We start from the raw sequence: 17,030 nt of genomic DNA, 5'->3' as shown, positions 1-17,030 counted from the left end.
TTGGTGCTGGTAACTCAGAAAGAAGTGAATTGTAGACAACTGAGGATACTGAGGAAGTAAAAAAATAGCTTGAGGCTGCAGTGGCACTTTGCACAATAACCTAATCCTGTTGGAATACAGGGGTGGTATCAGAGGACTGGAGGATTACAACATGTACTATGTTTATGTTCAAAAGTGTGTGGATAAATCCAGCAACTAGATTCATCTTATTGGTGGGACGGCATCACAGGAACTGTAATCCCAGTCTCAAGCAAGAATACTTGGGGAGCATATGGGCTAACGTTTTATGCTGACTCAGAAATCTTCACCATCTGGTGTGTAACCTGTTTAATAAAACCATCTGATGGAGGCTTGCAATTCTGAATCTTCATTTTTCATGGGTATTTTAATGGATTTAACTGAAGATGAAAGAGTTTGCTTAAGGTGTTTTAAATTGTTCTTCATGTTCAATTGCAGCTGTGAAAGCGTCGAGTCCGAACACTGTCCAAATTCTGATGAAATTCAGAATTTAGGTTCACCGGAGAAGGGAGCGACAGTCAAGAAGTGAGTTTGATCCAAAATGTGACCATGTTATGCTTCATTTGCAATACAGTAGTGTGTAAAGGGAATGGCTAGAGAGCTGGTGGCCATAGGTTGGATAATCAGAAATCTCTTCATGAAGGCAGAGATGTTTCCATGCTGTATGACTCTGTAACACATACCACAGAAACAAAAACACGGATATCATTCCAGATCATGGCACATCGATGAAGAAACAGCTTCTGAGTTTGTTGCCTATTCTCTCCCTAAGTCTGAGGAACAAGCAATACAAAGCACAAGCAGCAGTTGCGTGTGAAGGTGTTGAGTTTTTCTCAGGCTGAAATTTCTGGACTAATAGCAACTGTAAGCTATTGAAGAAGTGGCTTCACTCCTTGCACCTGCTCCTTTCCCCTGTTACCACCAGCCGCCACCACTGCTGGCGAGCTGCTTTGGCCCTCAAGGGCATTTCTGGTAAAATTCCTGAGGAAATTTAAAGAACATATTCACTATTTTATGCAGTTTTACATTTAGAGTGTGACCTTGTTTCATAAAGTTAGCTGATCGCGGCTTAGGATGCTGAATTTTGAGACTTCATTTTTTATTTTACGGCTGGCAACCAATTGTAGACCTAAACACCATTTTAATTTGCTTTTTCTTTTGTGGTTTATGATCAATTGCAGAAGCATAGACTTCAACAGATCAAGCTTTCGAGAAGAATATAATTTCAGTCCTGCAGAAAAGGAAACACTAATTAAAATGTAAGTTTGATTTGACATGTAATGAAATTGTATTTTCAATGTGAAATTTAAGAATGTGAGAAGAATTGCTGGAGAGCCAGAAAGACCTGTAAAATAATGTGGAGCCTTTGTCATGAAGATATAAGGCACGCAGAACAGGATTGCAAGCGGCACTCCAACCCATAACAATCACATTCAAGAAGCTAAATAATAACCGAAAGAACCGTGGACACTGCAACTCAGGGACAAAAACAAAGTTGTTGGAAAAGCTCAGCATTTCTGTCAACATCTGTGAAGGTAAGAATTGAGTTAATGTGTCAGGTCTGGGTGACCCTTCCAGTTCTGAGGGAGGGTCACTGGACCCAAAATGTGAACTCTGTTTTTGCATTAAAGAAGCTGCTTGCCTTGCATGTCCAATGATTGCATTATTCCTAGAGATTGGCTTGTAAATATCTATCAGTGTAAATCATCCAAAATTCTTTGTCTTTTGGAATTGTTTGTCCTACATTATCACGCTTTTGGGGTTGTTTATCTCAGATTGTCATTCGTCTAGTTTGTGATAATGATGCATTATTGCAGGAATGGTTTTCCTCTTCACACCACTTTATTAGAAGTTATCCTGCAAACTTCCTGTGAATAGTTGAAACCGAATCATACCGCTATCTAGAGCAGTCATATACTTGGCAAGTGGTTTGTTTGTGGTGTCCTGACTTTGGTAGACCTCCCTCTCCGTTCTGCTGTTGTACGTTTTGCACATAATCGATCTTGAATTAATACTTCCTGAATCTGTGAAATCCAAGTGATCTTGTGAAATGATTTTTCATGTTTGAAGTTTGTTAACTAAGTGCTTTCAAAGATATTTGACTGTAGAAAGCATCGCACAAATGCATCTCTAGCAGGACTTCTAGTTATTTTTGAGCTGTACCAGATTGCTGAGGTTGTTTTACTGCTCTGAATAAGATTAGATTACCTACAGTGTGTAAACAGGCCCTTCGGCCCAACAAGTCCACACTGTCCCTTGAAGCATCCCACTCAGACCCATTCCCTGAACACGAAGGGCAATTTAGCACACGGCTGATCCACCCAGCCTGCACATCATTGGACTGTGGGAGGAAACTGGATCACTTGGAGGAAACTCATTCAGACATGGGGAGAATGTGCAAACTCCTCACAGACAGTCACCCAAGGCTGGAATCAAACATGGGACCCTGGACCTGTGAGGTGACAGTGCTAACCACTGAGCCACCATGCTGCCCTGCATGACACTTTGGCAGCATGGGGTGAAAGATGGGATTATTCTGGTTTGTCTGGCCGTTTGATCGAACTCTGTGCTTTTTATTAAGATGAAAGAACATTTATCCAATAGACTTGAGTGCTGGACTGGACTTGGGGAATTCAAAGTTTGAGATTCTTACCTTTATATATACAGTGATTTATTTTCTTTTGTACATGGTTTGCTTACTCATTTATTTTGTTTTCTTGAGTTGATATTGATTGTCGTTTTTATAATCAAGAAAGCCAATCCCTGAAGGGCCAAGCGCAGATAAATTACTTGTGAGCAAATACAAAGGCAAATTTTTGCAGTATTGCATTGAGAAAAATGGTCAATTTGAGGGAGTGAAGATTTTCAGGGAATATTTTTACTTCAGATGCAATAGCAAGCGTTCACAACTGTGCTGCACTGAAGTTTGAAAGAAAGCTCAAACAATTTATGAAAAATGCAGCAAAGGAAAAATCCCTCTTGTTAATCAAACAAATAGGACACAGTTGGCCAGGCAGCATAGGAGGAGCAGGAAAACTGATGTTTCGGGTCTGGGCCATCCACCAGAAATTTTCTGAAGAACGGTCCAGACCTGAAATGCCAGCTTTCCTGAGCCCCTAGTCTGCTAGCCTGCTGTGTTCATCCAGTTCCACACCTTGTTATCTCAGACTCCAGCATAAGCAGTACCTACTAACTCAGAACACAGTTGGGATGCCTTGTGCATTGCTATTCACTCTAACCCACCCCGTTGGCTTTTTGGGTAAATAAAACAAAGTTTTAGAAATCTAAGCCACAGGGATTAGTGGTTATCTGGACATTTTTCTCCAACACCTGGCTATTCGTGTTTGAATGAACACAGCTAATTGTGGATACCAAATTGGTCCTTATTAATTTCACAATATTCCCGTACCAATGTCTCAAGAGACATATAGGGATGAAGTGTATGAAGGAACCCAAATTATCCTGATCCCCGATTGAGGACAGTGCAATCCTCATGAAAGTAATGTGCTGGTTTGGCATGTTATTTGGTATGTTAATCTCCTTTTGAATTCAATATTTTTGGGTCGAGTAAAGTAGAAAATTATCATTTTTGTTTTCTACAGAATAGTAGCTTACAACCTGTCAGTTTGATATTGAAGAAAACACAGATATTTAGGGGGTTAGTAAAAGCATGGTCAAAACATGCGTTTAAAGGAACATCTTGAGTGAGGGCAGAAGAGACAGGGATATATCCAGTGAAGTTGTCATCGATGAAACAATTAATCTCAGACGCGCAAGTGGCCAGAATTGAAAAGAAAGACAAAAGTGCACCCGTACATGAGTATTTCAATTCTGGAATACTCCAATCATTTGAGAATACACTTCTCTCCAGTGCCATTGCAATCTAAGATTATGTTGTGCTCGCTTTAGGAAATGAACCTTTTAGATGGTAGAAGGATGATAATGAGTAATTAAATGAAATGATATTGTACACTGCAGCTGATTAGAGGTTTCAGATTACTCGGTAGGGATGTAATAACTTGTTAATGAATCTATTGGAAACAGAGACTTTAATTCTAGTGGGACGACAGAAAAGTGTTTTGGGTCAAATTTTGAACTCTGCACAGTACTAATTAAGTTCTACCATATTGTCAGCAGGGTAGAGGCTCTTTAGCTCAGCAACTTATTTCCCAGCCACGAAGGCTTTCAGTAGGATATGGAATTTTTTGGTTTTGTGATCTTTTGAATTGATTTTTATTTATATATATATTTGGAGGGTTACTGTTCGAGTGTTTGTAATGTGATCTAAGCATTTCTGAATGATTCAGGACCAAATGAGCCCAGGCAACTTCCTTAGGTCATGTTTCCAGTGTGTTTCAGTCAGTCACTGTTTCCGAGAGGTAACATAACAAATAACATTTCCACAGCCTTGTCCCTCCATCTCTGCAATTTCCTTGTGTCCACGTTAGACGTTTCTCTTTTTTCCTGTCCACTTTCACTTTTTTGCCTATCCCAGATTCTGTTTGTCCTGTTGTTACCAGCCATGGCTTCAGCTGTTTAGACTCTAAAATCTGAAATGCACGGTATGCTTTTCTCCATTTTTTAAGAAGCTGATTAAAAACTTCACCTTTTATCAAGCTTTTCATAATTCTGCTGACCTCACTGAAAAATAATCCCTTGACATTTCCAAAAATGAGTGACTTCATTTCATAATTTGCCATGTTCACTAGTTGATATCATTCAGCACCTTACCAGTGTGGGCCAGCTGTGTTTTTGAATCATTGCAAAAGAGTACGACCTATGCCAACTGACCTGAAAGCAGATGAAGTCAAAATAGTCCCTCCAGTGTAAACTATTTCTAAGTCGTATATCGTTCTCAAACAACAAGAGGCTATTGCTGCATATGGCACTGTGGCTGCCTAGCACTTCCTACACCAACCACTGTTTAACAGGAATGGAGCTGGTAAAGTCTGAGTCAAGCCCCAATGTCTGTGTGTAATGTTTCACATCATATAATTTCTGTGCTGTAATGATCCATTATGAACGGACACAAATACGTGATCATCTGTTTCAGTGTAGGGCTGCAGATAAGGAAATTCCAAATTAAAAACTAGAACAGCACTTTCAGCGGAAAATATTCCATGTAAATTGGGGATGCTAATCAAACAAATGTTTACTTTTTGGAGTCTTTGGAAAATCAAAGGTTTCTCCTGCCTCTTGCATCATAGACCACAGCTGCAACTCAGTCCATCTCCTAATTCACAACAAGACTCATCATTCTGATAATAAAATGTGAGGCTGGATGAACACAGCAGGCCAAGCAGCATCTCAGGAGCACAAAAGCTGACGTTTCGGGTGTTCATCATCCAGCCTCACATTTTATTATCTTGGATTCTCCAGCATCTGCAGTTCCCATTATCTCATCATTCTGATGTTTGCTGGCCCACGTTGTCTCTCGGTTGACCAATGTCTGAACTTTAGATTTTTTTTCAAAAAAACTTTCAATTCTTGTGTTCACATCCTTTCATGTTCTAATTTTGCTTTTGTCTGGAATTATTTTAGGTCCCAAACTTTGCCTGGTACTTTTCTGTTCTGCCAAGTCCAGTGTGCTGTGTCCTTATTTTTTTTCATCAGCCCACCACCGTTAGTGCTACTTCCTGCAGATGTATAGTTCCTTCTTCTAGACATCACCATCTCTTGCTTTTAAGAAACTCATGAAAAGTCAGTATGACCAAATGTTTGGCCACCTGTTTGAATATCTCCTACTTTGTCGGTTTTTGTCTGGTTAATCTGCTGCGAAGTGCCCTGGGGAGGTTTTCTGTGCAATTGGTTTGATTTCAGTGGTGTGATGACTTCTCTGTGCAGCTGATGTCTTGTTGCAAAAAAGTAACCATTGATTTACCTGTGAAATAATGCTACGTGGCCTCTCGGTATTAGCCAGGCAGTTAAAATAAGTGAATTGAAAGCTGACTATGTTGGAGTATTTCATTATTCATCCGCAACCAGACCCAATTTATCCATGTTACCGAGATATCCAATTCCTGGCAATGCAACTCCCAGAACAAAGACAAACAAATCATCATTCTCCTTGTGTTTTTCTTTGGTCATCTGATTTGTCCCATTTGACTTTTAGAAAGAAGATTTTTTTGTTAAAGCTCACTTTCTCTTTACTAGCAAACTCTAAACACCAAGAGGACCTGCTGGTGTAATAAGTAACCTCAGACACATGTGAAATCACTTTATAAGTGAGCCTTCAGCTTATCTGTGCAATCTACAAAGAAGAAAACTTGGAAACATGGCCAACTTGCAGTTTCCATCCATGGCCAGTGTAATTCTAACTTGGACAGTCATTTCTTCATCATTGGGTCAAAGTGCCACACAGTCCCCCTCTGATGGCACAGCAGGATTACCATTGCCATGTGCACTGCAGCAGTTCAAGATGGCAGCTCATCTCCTGTGTGAGCACGATGAGCCCATATTCCAACTTGAATCTATTGCATTTACATTTGTAGAATTAGAAGCTTTTTTTCCACACGTCTTGCTTCCCCGATGAACAGATATTAACTCTGACTTTATTTCCAGTGCTATACCTGAAATTCTCGAAATCTGGCTGGCGGAGTCTGCCGAAGACTTTCCTCAAGTTCCAACTTACTCTTGTCTCCGGAAGGTACTTTCCTACTTGAACCAGACAGTGCCGGGGTCAGATGCTGAACATCGGGCCCAGAAACTCCTGAGTCGGTTTTTGGCGGAGGAAACAGCGGAGAAAGAGATGTTCAGTAAGATTTATAATTATGTTGCAAAAATGTCGTTTGAATTCAGAGTGCCTCCCTAGGAGTTTGTGTGCGGCTTGCCCCGCTGTCTCAGGATTTAGTTCATTTGGTTTCCTTTGACAAGCTTCAAAATTACTTCCAAATTTTTGGGTAAACGAAGTTCATTAAAATTATTGCTGAGTGATTACCCATGTACTAATTGCATGATGTACAAGACCAAATTCTGCATAGAATTGATACTCTAATATGGTCCGATAAGACCCAGCAGCATGTAATGCGACTTTCTGGACAATTTCGTTTTGAACTGTTGCCGTCAATGTTTATTTTATAATCTGATGTAATAATTTTGCAAGTTATTGTGAAACAATAGATTGTGATTCGGAAGATTTCCTAAAGCCAGAAATTGGAATGGGAATCTGTCATTAAATACAATTTCTTTTGCAATTGAGATGCTCCCAACAAAAGGATTTCAGGGCAATATCATATTAATTTCACCAAATCTCGATTTAGAATTATGAATATTAGATAACTATTGTAAACCAATGCATGATTTCTAGTCACAAGTTTGTGAGATATTTTAGAGCAGTGTGAACTTTGGGCACAAAACAAATGTCTGTCTTCACTTGCACAGAAGCCTACCGTAGAAGAGTCAGATTCTATGTGGGAGAAGAACACGACCAAACCATCGAACAAGTTGACGAAAAGCTCCCGTCCTACCCATCACGCTTCATTGCAGAGCAGCTGACTTTTATGGATGCTGTGAGTAAACAGGAATCTGGGGCCCAGTCATTCTGAATAAAATGTTTCAGTCAGCAGCAGGCATCTGAATCTCTCTGTGCTGTTTAATGCTATTACTGCTGCACCAGTCGTTATAACTGAATTCCCTTCAAAATGCAGTCTTCCAAGATGTTAAAATGTGTTGTTTGAAGTGTAACTTCAGTATCTCGCTTGAAATACCTGCCAATTAAAACTTCAGCACTTGTCGTTTGTTTTGAATGAACATCATGTGAAATAAGTGACCCGAGAGAGCACTGAAAATCCTTTGTAACTTAGTGTTGAAACTTTACAAAATGAATAGTATTTCAGGGTAAAAGTTTAATTGTTTCATCATAACAGTCACTGTTTCTTCAAGAGTCCACTGATTTTGTTTGAAGTATCCAGGATGGCAATTTTGTTGTTTCCCAGAATCTTCTGGAGTGGAATCAGCCAAGCGCTGTTCCAGTCTAGTCTCCAAGGTGGCTTGATGTCTACCTCTACAAAATGAGACTCGTAGTTGCTGAATCAAAATTTGAGTTATGTCAAAGTCTCGTCATTGGCTTAGGCTTGAAGTGGAAGTTCAGTGGTCTGTATGTCAGCATTGGGTGTGACTCTGGAATATAAGTCGTCCTCTAGGTCTCAAAAATCCCAAGTATATGTTAGTGTTCAGAACAGGGGTGCAGCGATCTCATCTGGAAGTGACCACTTTGTCAAAAGTAGGTTTTGGTTATGGGATAAGAGGTAATGGGAACGGCAGATGCTGAAGAACAAAGTGCAGAGCTGGATGAGCACAGCAGGTCAAGCAGCATCTTAGGACCAACTGTGCTCCGCAGATGCTGCTTGGCCTGCTGTGTTCATCCAGCTCCACACTTTGTTATCTCAGTTTGTTAAGGGGCAGCTGCTTTTCTGCACAGAGTTCCAAAGGTAACTGTCTGCTTTCACTGCAGTCTCTATTGCATATGTGTATGTATATACTGACTGGCACTTCGAGTCTAATCATGTGACATAATGATGACAACAGCCATTTTTGGTGGGAAGCAACCTAGCTGGGTGTCTGTTGAGGAATGTAGCTGCTTTTCTTTTGTTGAATCATCGAGATCTGCAGTGAGGGCTGTGAGTCTTTTTCAAATCAGTGGTTTGACCTGGTGAATATTAAAGCGTTTTTTTTTTATCCTCATTGCCAGTTCTTTTTTTACCTTTACTGCGCAGGTCCAGGGGGCTGAAGCGTTAAACAGCAGGAGTTTTATTATGTAGTTTACTGTCGAGGCAGCAGGGTTTGCCGAAGCTGTTCTTTGCCGGAAATGATCGCTGACATCATTGTGACGTGATCAGACTGTTAAAAGTGAGAGCCCACCATGCTTGCATAAACATGCAACAGTTTCCCACTCTAAGATAATACAATGTGAGGCTGGATGAACACAGCAGGCCAAGCAGCATCCCAGGAGCTCCTGGGATGCTGCTTGGCCTGCTGTGTTCATCCAGCCTCACATTGTATTATCTTGGAATTCTCCAGCATCTGCAGTTCCCATTATCTCTGACACAGTTTCCCACTCGATGGTTTCTGAGCATTCCATTTTATTCCAACCTGTCACAGCCAACTCTGGCTTTGAAAGTGACAAGACTGAAAAATTTCTCCATTCTGAATGAGTTTACGGGGATCTGAAGGAGCTATTTGCCGGTTATGTTAACTTTCACTGTCGGAGCATAATTGTTGATGGGAGTTGCTCATCTTGAAGACGGAGACAGAAGGACATTATGCAATCTGAATGGCCAGTTGACAAGCTTGGACGTTTGGCAATATTTGTGTTCAGCATGAAACCAACAGTAGGGAAGGGTTGACATTGAGATCTGTTGAACCCAGAGGGCCGGGCTGCCATTGTGTTCTGTCAACCTGCCTTGGTGCGAGAAGTAGACATGATGCAGGGCTGCTATACTGATGCCCAGCCTGTCTAGCCTGTGGTCCACCAGGGCTGAGCATCTGTAGCAGTGACTATTGCCAGCAGAGCCGTGCATTGATGGTGTGCGTGGAGCCAACAGTCGGAGTTGGGTGGAGATAACCAGTGATTTTAAATCTAACCTACAAATAGGAAGCAGATGCCTGAAAATTTGAGGGTTTTGATCTGTCTGAATAGCCTATGTGCCCTTGTGCATCAATGTGAGTATTATGTAGCCAGTCGTTGACAATATAGCATGCAGTTTTAATGTATATTTGCAAACTAGCAGGACGAATGTACCCTTGGACGGACAAATCTTGTTTGTCGTTCATTGCTTAAAACATGGCACGACTGACACCTTTAACATTTGTTTCCTTTTTATTTTTGATCAGGATCTTTTTCAGAAACTTGTGCCCAGCCAATGTTTAGGGTCCATCTGGTCTCAACGAGGGAAGGAAGAAAAACAGCATCTGGTATCAACCGTCCAGGCCACCATTACACAGTTCAATAATGTTACAAAATGTGTCACCATCACCATATTAAGACCTCAACAGCTGAAACCACGGCAGACGGCTAAAATAATTGAGAAATTGATTGATGTTGCCCAGGTACACTATTCTTTATTGGTTTTTAGCCTTTGTGACATGTTAAAGTCCACAGTGCATGAAACAACCATGGTGGAAGAGAGCAAGCCATTAACACTATGTGTTGATATGTCCAAGGTTTGAAAGCCTCTTGAACTGGCAAGCAGAATACTTTTCTGAATAAGAGTTGAATGCTTCATGGAAAATCCTAGCATTCATAATTTCTGTAGTGCTGGCTGCTAATATTTCTTGCATCAGTTTACAGTTGCATTGAAATATTAATGTATTTTTTTCTAATCAAAAATATTTATGTGGATAAAAAAGGCAAACTGATTTCAGATTTTTACTGGCCCTTCAAAAATGAAGTTACTGTTGGGCATTACATAGTGTTATTTGCCTCCCTTCCAAGCCGTAATCAGTTCATGAAACAGTGTACATTTTATTCCCAATGTTCTGCATTCTGTGTGCCTACATGACGGCCCTTCAGGAACTTGCCTGGTTGTCTGTTTCTTCTGTGTTTGCCAAAGGAATTTGTCTCAGCATGTTAGTCAGCAATCGGGAAAAGAGTGAGGAAGGGCTGTCAGATCTGATACCAGGTTTATACTTGTCGCCAACATGTGCCATTCCCACTCGTACATTTGGAAAGGATCAGGACAGGAACCGAGTAATTAACTAATTAAGTAAAGGAAGTAATTGATTCTTACTGATTTTATAATCCAAAATTGCACTGGATTTTGCAACAAAAGTGTACTTTCAATGTATTTTCCCTTATAAACGTGACAACAAAATATTCATTCATTAGTAAGGTTTGGAATGAAAGTTCACAATAATTTTGTTGCCAGCTAATTCGGAGAAGCCTGGTTTGGGTCTTGGCAACACTGCCTGCATCAGTTTTGACTCGTTAAGAGTCTTGAGGCATTAATGGGACCTTGATGGGGATTTGAAAGTCTGTCTCCAGTTTCACAATATGGAGAAGTTCAACCGAATGTAGGCTGAAACCGAGTAGTAGACATGGATGAAAGAGTTGCTGACATATACACTGGCGCTATCAAAGGCTATTCTGAAGAGGAATCGCCACCTTACAGTGATCACTTGGCTGACTTTTCTAGTTCTGATTTTGAGTTTTTGCAATAGTTGGCAAGGAGTGAATTCCAAGTTGTCTGCATTACTTCCATTTTACTGCAGCAGCTTTATTTCCCTGAAGCGAGAAGACTCTGGGCTTGAGAACCTACCTGCTGGCCTTAATCAGATAAGGCACTTATGATTATGCCAATTGACGCACCTCTAAAGAAATCCCAAATGGTGTGATCACCCTGCACCTCCCTGGCCTTCCTCCCCAAAAAGAAGTGGCTTTGAGACCTGATAACAAACACTTGCAGGCTTCCTCCTCGTCTCCACCACAACCCAAAGTACACATTCAGGAGGTTTGATTTGATCCAGCTTTCTCCCTGCCTCCAACAGGTTGGGGGGGCGGGTGTGGTGGTGACAAACAGATGAAGGGTATTCAGCTGCTAATCTAGGTAAGATTAGTTAACTCAGTATCAATAACGTAGTGATTCATAAAAGTAGACCCAATTTCCTGATTTGTCTGTTTTCCCTCGAATGAGTATCTCACGTGATTGGCCCTGCCCTCCTATTCTGTCAGATAATATAACCTAAAATTCATTTATGAGCTAAATGTGATGGATATAACACAGATGATTACCCCGCCTCCACCCCCTACCTTCGCAACTTCTACCACTCAGATGTCCATGTCTCAATCCTACTCATTTTAAGCTCCCCTTTGGTGTCAGTAATCATATCTAACCAGTCACAGGCTGGCAGCAAGGGAACTGAAGAGGTTGTCTCAGAGGGATACAAAACGAATATCAAGGTTTGAGTTGCCAAGTATCATGGAATTCTTTCCGTCAAAAAGTTTGTTTGTTAATGCTGTTATTCTATCAGCTAACATTTTTCTGATGGAACCTTTTTAAAAAGTCTGAGGTGTTGGGTAATGGGGAGTCACTGCTTTTTCCACAGAACTCACGGCTTTTTTTCTCTGACAGGAATGTAGGATGTTGCAGAATTTCTCGTCAGTGCATGCAATTACTACAGCATTGCAATCGAATAGTGTGTTCAATTTGAAGAAGACTTGGGCAGCTGTGTCAAAGTAAGTCATTGTTCAGAAAGAGCCATGTAATTTTTATTTAATAAATATGAGGTAGGAAATTGCAGGTTTGTCCTCCAGGTTGACTTGCACAAGTGAGCTTCACACGCTCGGTGCATTAACAGGATTACCAGAGGCACTACAGTGCAATCCTAACAATTGGCTAATTGGCAGAATCTTTCATTCTTTCACGAAGGAGCAAAGAGTTAATTTGTTTAAGTGGAAAAAGAAAACTGTTTGGCAACTCGAAATATTTAACTATCGTGTTCCAAAACTGATCTGCTGTTGGATGGAACGTAACACAGTTTCCTGTGGATACGCTGTGATGGGGTGATATAAGCCAGAGGTTTGTGTGGGATACTAAAATACAAAGACAACAATTATTTTAATCTCCCAAGAAAGCACTCTATAACACTTTGAAGTGCACACCTGTAGTTTATGTTCGTGTGCCTCAGACCATTTGATCATGGTTGTGTTTTTTGTAGGCAGCTTGGGAATGAAATCTCTCTTGCTGCAATGAGATTCACCAAAACTACTGCACTCAAGAGCTTTTGCAGCACAATGGCAGTATCCCCATCCCTGGGTTTCAACAATCAGGGTTCAAGTTCTACCTGCCCCAGAGATTGCCAAGACATTTCTGAACAATTGGGTTAAAATAACTATACTTACTGTAAAAATGCTTCACTGCCAATCACTCTCTGTATTACTTGCTTATTTGTCAGATTCTGTGTCGGCTGTTTGTTATCTTGACTCTATTCTGTCAAGAGTAATGTGTCTCATCCTCTTGACTAGGAGCAGTAAGACAACATTTGAAGACCTTTCAAATAATGAAGAAGATAACTTTATAGCAAGTAGAGAGATGCTAACGGAGGTAAGGTGTTGCACTAGGCCCAGTGTGACTATATTCAGGGCATGATCAACATTTTCAAGGAAAATATCTGCAATGAACTAAGTTGGTGACTGAATGCGTACAGATGCTGTCAATCAACAATGGAACAGGGATATGTGTATTGCAGTCCAGGTGGTCTAGCTTGGCTCAAGTCTTCCAAGATTGTTTTGCCATGATTCTTGTAATTGCTGATGATATTGCAGTTAACATTTTAATCAACATCTAATTTGGTTATACTGCAGTGATGCAGCCTTCATAGATTATCTTTCTCAGTGTTCATTATCTTGGAAATTTGAACTGAAGCAATGTCCAAAGTGCAATATGCGCCAATTTCTTTTTATTTTGCTTTGTACACTTCAAGGGCCTTGTAATGAATAAAGGCCAAGGCAAAACGTTACGAGATTTAACTGGTTCTCATAAGTGTTTTTACTCAATTAGCATGTCTTCCGTTTATTGTTCTCTGCACTAAGAACTATTTGCTGCGTAGGAATGGAGAGATGTTCATATCTCTTTGTTTGTTCAGTATTTCAGACATCAACTGTCTCGTTTCAACTAGCTTGGACCAAAACTGACAAGTTTCTAGCCATTCCTCCTCACTCCTTTTATCATGCTCTTTGTCCACTCATTTTGCTCCTGAATTTGACAAAATAACAAAATAATTGGTCAGATATAAATATTTTGGTGCCACTTTACCAAACTAGCTGTCCAGCTCAGAAAATAGTCAAAGTTTTCTTATTCTCTAAATCATTCTTAGATGGAATTGAAGCATTTTTAAACTGGTGTTTGAAGAGGGAGAAATGCAGTCATCATGCTAGCATGTTGTCAGTTTGACAGACACTCCATGTTTCAAACTGCTCAATGTTCTAGTTGCAGTGAACTATCTTTTTACATTGCTTTCCAGATGTTTGCCCCAGAACTTCTACTGCCCTGCTGTCACACTTTGTTTATTGTGTGTTGTGATTGGTGCACTGTGCAGAATTTCAACATATTTTTCTGATCTAGATTGAATCTAAAAGTAGGTTTGCTTTTATAATCAAAAATGTGTGCTCTGCATGATGATTGTTTTTGTGGTGCAAAATTCTGTAAGTATACAGGGGAAAATGTGAGTTCATGATTGGACAGTTGTATAACTTCCATAAAGCTTTCTCCCAGATTATGCAGTGAATTACAGTGCATGGTTTGCTCATCTTTCAGCATCTTACACAAATGTGCTTTGGCAGTGGTGCTGGGCACCGCAATAGTTCTTGCTGTGTGTAAATTAATGTTCAAGCTCCAAGTATGAACAGCAGGTTCACAGATGACACAAGAATTGGAGCGGTAGTAAGTAGCAAAATGCTTTAGTTTCTCGGCACACATTGTTCCAGCTGTGGCTCAACTAATGTTATTTACATTTCCATCATTACCCCTTTGCTCTTATATTCAGGCACGGATCCAATATTTTATCAACTTATCCACAGGTCCTCCTGCCTTCAAGAATATGTTTATGCACACACCAAGGTCCTTCTGATCCTCTGTCGTACAGACCCAAAATATCAACTTTCCTGCTCCTCTGATGCTGCCTGGCCTGCTGTGTTCATCCAGCTCCACACCTTATTATCTCATTTAACATATATTCTCCTGACTTACTAGACTCCCAAAATGCTTCACCTCACACTTTTCTGGATTGAATTCTATTTGCCTCTGTTCAAGCCTTCTCACCAGCCCATATGTGTAACAAGAGAGACTAAGGCTTTTTGCTGTTTACAACCATCCAATTCCTGTGTCATCTGTGAACCGGCTGTTCATACTTGGAGCTTTCGTGTCTTCAACATTAATGTACGCACAGTAAGAACTATTACTGTACCCTCTGGTATGCTGCTGGATGAAAGCATTAAGTTGCCGAAAAGCCCCTCAAAAATCGCATTTACTTCCTGCCACAAACCCAATATTGGTTCCAATTTGCCAATTCCGATAGATCTCCTCGGCTCTTAGGTTCTGAAACAACCCACCGTCTGAGAACATTAAATTATTTCTTTGGGTAAGGGAGGTGTCCTATGAAAAGACATTGAGAAGAATTATATTCTTGAGTTTAGAAAAAAATTACTTTTAAACTTGTTGAGACAAAGTTTTGGAGATCTGGTGAGGTAAATTGTTTTTATCTTCAAGCGAAATTGCACATTACGTAGAAAATTTCCAATCTCCAAATGATGAAGTTACTCAAATATTGAGTTTGGTTTCCAGTTCACAGATCAGGGATCAAATGTTGAACTTGTCTGGCCTTTATAACTCCAACTTTGCATTCCACTGTATGACAGTCTAAAATTTTGAGTTCTAAGTTTTGATTCTAAATAGATTTAGTTGCAAGATCAAGGGAATAAATAAGACATGGAGTCGTATGTTTGGGAAATATGACACTGAATTCACAATGGATTAAACAAATTCACCTCTCTTTTTCTAGGATATAGTTCAGGGAATTGTGCCGTACCTGTGAACTTTCTTAACAGAGTTTTCAGTGCTGGATTCAGCTTTCCCTAATTACCATTCAGTAAGTCTCTTTTACAAGATTTGGATTCCTTATTTGCTGATGACCGCTATTGTTACAGTTTCATTGCAAACTGCTTGTAGATGAGAATCAAAGCAACAAAAAAAAGATTGAGTTTGATTAATGACCCTGATCAGATTAACTTGATGCTTTGTGTTGTGAATCAAACAATTTGTAAACAAAGGAACATTCAATTCATTTTGCAGTTAATTGAATATGGGTTTAGTTTTACAAAAAGTTGGATAAGTTGCAAATCATTTTTATTCTGTACAGCTAAATTTGGTACCTGGATGTCACTGCCTATTGAGCAGTTAAGCAGCTGAGAATGCCACCAGCTTGGCACTGACCTACTTGAATGGAGCAAAGGGCTCTATGTAATGTCCAAGATATGACCTGGTGGTATGATAGATCATTCATGATTGGCCTTTTACGATATACTAAAATGGAACCAAGTTTACAGAGCTTGTATTTCACTTCTGATCTTTTAAATTTCATGATCGTGTAGTACCATTTGATCTTTGTCCATATTGAATTAATTTTCTTTGCCCTTGTCTATCTCTTACAGAATGGCTGGACCAACTTTGACAAGAGACAAAAAGTTCGTACTGAAAATTGCATTGTGCAAAATGTTTGGAATTGTCTGAAAGGGGAAAAGCATGCCTTTCACTCTTGTGCTGCTTTATTTGCTTGATGGGGGTGTAGCGGGGGTCTACAACTGCATCCTAAATGTATATGGTCACTAATAAATCCAATAAAGAATGAAGGAGATGCTTTGTTGCTCAGAGCAGCCAGATTGCAGAAGCTGCTGCTACCAGGACTCGTTGAGAGGATGAGCACAGATGTATTTGAGAGAAAGTTAGATGTCAGAAAGGACACAAAGAGGCATATTAAGAGTTGAAGCAAGGTGGGAGAGGTGTAAAGATCAGCATGGAGCAGTTCAGCCAAATGGCCTGCTTTTGCGCTGCGAATGTGCTGCAATTTACCTTTGAGCAGTCACAGCCACGTACAGGATATGCCAGGCGCTATGTGAATGAGGATGTTGTTCAATTAATCTCAGTGTCATGGAAGCTATTTCATTATTGAAGAGACTGTGTATACAATCTCTCCGTATTAGTCAGTATTTTCCTTTAGATGAGAGGCATCATTTCGTCATGGGATGTCAGAAATTGAGGGAGTACAACTGTTTGGATTCTCACTGACTGGGCAGTATTTTTTACTCCATATTTCTGAATTTGGTTATACCAAATTCTCAAACATCCCTGTTGCCATGGTTACTGTTGAAGGTATCATCAAATCCCCACAGTGTGGAAACAGGCCATGCGGCCCAACAAGTTCACAGGGCCACTCTGAAGCGCGTCCCACCCAGACCCATTCCCCACATCTAACTCACTGAACGTAACTATCCCTGGGAACGACAGGCAATTTAGCATGGG

Source organism: Stegostoma tigrinum, unplaced genomic scaffold, assembly GCF_030684315.1.
Source record: "Stegostoma tigrinum isolate sSteTig4 unplaced genomic scaffold, sSteTig4.hap1 scaffold_49, whole genome shotgun sequence".
Classification (NCBI taxonomy): Eukaryota; Metazoa; Chordata; class Chondrichthyes; order Orectolobiformes; family Stegostomatidae; genus Stegostoma; species Stegostoma tigrinum.
The sequence above is the reverse complement of the archived record's forward strand: the minus strand, read 5'-3'. Positions refer to the sequence as shown.